The sequence below is a fragment of the Zea mays genome, chromosome 1, assembly GCF_902167145.1.
Source record: "Zea mays cultivar B73 chromosome 1, Zm-B73-REFERENCE-NAM-5.0, whole genome shotgun sequence".
In the NCBI taxonomy this organism is placed as follows: Eukaryota; Viridiplantae; Streptophyta; class Magnoliopsida; order Poales; family Poaceae; genus Zea; species Zea mays.
Genome location: NC_050096.1, coordinates 300,416,104 through 300,419,445, shown reverse-complemented (window position 1 = coordinate 300,419,445; position 3,342 = coordinate 300,416,104).

Sequence of the window (3,342 nt, the reverse complement as noted above, 5' to 3'; positions counted from 1 at the left end):
ATTTATTTTCAATTGTTCAGTCAGTTTACATGTTTATCGTATTTATATGATTTATATAATTCATATGCTTTATGTTCTCATGATCCATATTGTTATGGATATATTTGATGTCATGATTAAATATCTTTTATATGTCATCATCATAATATTAATTTATGGAATTAAAATGATACGGAAAATGCCTATAAGTCTAACAATCCAAAAACCTACTGTTAGGCATTTTTCTATCAGAGGTTTTGCTGTTGTGCTAAAGCCTGATCCTTTTGATGGTAAAAACTTCTTGATATGGAAAGCTAAGATGGAGTTGTGGCTAACTGCAATGTCATGTTATTATGCCGCTGAGGGCAAGCCTGCCAACTTACCTCCTGAGGATGAGGCTAAGTTTAAGGCTGATGACAACCTCTTTCGAGGAGCAGTGATTAGCGCACTTGACACAAAATTCCAGAAAAGCTATATCATCCTTCCTATAGGGAAAGAGCTGTGGGATGCACTTGTTGGAAAGTTTGGAGTTACTGACGCTGGTAGCGAGCTGTATCTCATGGAGCAGTTGTATGACTACAAGATGGTTGAGAACCGATCTGTAGTGGAACAGGCTCATGAGTTTCAGGCACTAGCTAAGGAACTCGAACTTTTTCCTTGTCCTTTGCCTGACAAGTTTGTGGCTGGCGGTATAATCGCCAAGTTACCACCTTCTTGGAAGGACTTTGCTACCTCTCTCAAACATAAGAGACAAGAGTTCAATGTGGAAGAGCTCATTGGTACTCTTGATGTTGAGGAAAGGGCTAGAACAAAGGACAGTGGAAAAGGTGTTGAGACCTCTACTGCTAATGTGGTGCAGAAGAGAAACTTCCGCAAGTTTAACAAGAAGAAAAACCAGAACAAACCAGAGAACGCGAATAAACCTGTTCAAACAGCACAGTTTAAAAAGAAGAACAACAATAACAAGAGAAAGGGAGGATGCTTTGTCTGTGGCAGTGATCAACACTGGGCTAAAGAGTGCCCTGATCGCAAGTTCACACAGGACAAGAAATCAACTAATGTTGTAACCACTAAAACTGGAGAAGGAATATCTGGGTATGGTAATTCTTTACCATTTGTTCTCTCAGTTTGTAATTCACCTGAGTGGTGGATGGACAGTGGTGCAAATATTCATGTGTGTGCTGATGCCTCTATGTTCTCCTCCTATCAGAATGGGAGGTCTGGCGCCTTGTTAATGGGAAATGGGTCGCGTGCTCATGTTCTTGGTGTTGGTACGGTCATTCTGAAGTTTACTTCGGGAAAGACGGTGCCATTGAAGAGCGTGCAGCATGTGCCCTCTATCAAGAAGAATCTCGTTAGCGCTTCTATGCTATGTCGAGATGGATACAAAGTTGTTCTTGAGTCTAATAAATATGTTGTGTCGAAACATGTTACTTTTGTTGGTAAAGGATATGACTGCGGAGGGTTGTTCCGCTTATCATTGCATGATGTGTGTAACAAACTGGTGAATTCTGTTAATTTTTCTGATGAGTCAGATTTATGGCATTCACGTTTTTGTCATGCAAGCTTTAGCTGTCTTATGCGGTTAGCAAATATAAATTTAATTCCTAAATTTAACTTGGTCAAAAAGTCTAAGTGTCATGTGTGTGTTGAATCAAAACAACCCCGCAAGCCTCACAAGGCTGCTGAGGCGAGGAGTTTGGCACCTCTAGAACTTGTTCATTCTGATCTGTGCGAGATGAATGGAGTTTTGACCAAAGGTGGTAAAAGATACTGTCTCATTTTTATAGATGACTCCACTAGATTTTGTTATGTGTATCTCTTAAAAACAAAAGATGAAGCGTTAAATTATTTTAAGGCCTATAAAGCTGAAGTTGAGAACCAACTTGAGAGGAAAATAAAACGGTTAAGGTCTGATCGAGGTGGAGAATATTTCTCTAATGTGTTCGATGAGTTCTGCGTGGAACATGGTATTATTCATGAGAGGACACCGCCATTCTCACCACAATCCAATGGGATTGCTGAAAGGAAAAAACCGCACTCTAACAGATTTGGTGAATGCCATGTTGAGTACAGTGGGATTATCCAAGGCATGGTGGGGTGAGGCGATTTTGACAGCATGTCATGTCCTGAATAGAGTTCCAACAAAGAACAAAAAGATCACTCCATTTGAGGAATGGGAAAAGAGAAGAGTAAATCTCTCGTATTTATGCACTTGGGGTTACTTGGCTAAAGTGAATGTGCCAATCAACAAAAAGCGTAAACTTGGGCCTAAAACTGTTGACTGTATATTCCTTGGGTACTCTTTTCACAGCACTGGGTATAGGTTCTTAATTATAAAATCTGATGTGCCTGATATGTATGTTGATACTATCATGGAATCAAGAGACGCAACATTTTTTGAGAATGAGTTTCCCATGAAGAATACACCTAGTGATACAAGTCATGATACTATAATTCCCCATGAGCACGAACTGTCGATTCCTATAGATCATGCTGAGGATTCTCACGTGCACATCCCTGAGGAGGATGACACTATAGTCACTCGAAAGAGCAAGAGACAGAGGGTTGCAAAATCCTTTGGTAATGACTTTATAGTGTACCTTGTGGAAGACACACCAACTACCATTAGTGAGGCATATTCCTCTCCTGATGCTGACTTATGGAAGGAAGCAGTAAGGAGTGAGATGGAATCTATTATGTCTAATAGAACTTGGGAGGTCGTTGACCGTCCTTATGGTTGTCAACCTATAGGTTGCAAATGGATCTTCAAGAAAAAGCTTAGGCCTGATGGTACAATCGAGAGGTACAAGGCAAGGCTTGTGGCCAAAGGATATACCCAAAAGGAGGGTGAATATTTCTTTGATACCTACTCACCAGTGGCTCGATTGACTACAATTCGCACATTAATAGCCGTGGCAGCCTCTTATGGTCTTATCATTCATCAGATGGATGTTAAGACAGCTTTCCTAAATGGAGAGTTGGATGAGGAGATCTATATGGATCAGCCAGAAGGGTTCATTGCGGATGGTCAAGAGAACAAGGTGTGCAGGTTGATAAAATCATTGTATGGCCTAAAACAAGCACCTAAGCAATGGCATGAAAAGTTTGATAATACTCTTACAGCAGCTGGCTTTGTTGTAAATGAATCTGACATGTGTGTATACTATCGATATGGTGGGGGTGAGTCTGTTATGTTGTGCCTTTATGTTGATGACATCTTGATCTTTGGATCAAATCTCAATGTGATTGAGGAAGTTAAAAATCTTCTATCGAGCAATTTCGAAATGAAAGATTTGGGAGAAGCTGATGTCATTCTAAACATCAAGCTTGTTAGAGAAGCTGATGGTGGGGTAACTTTGT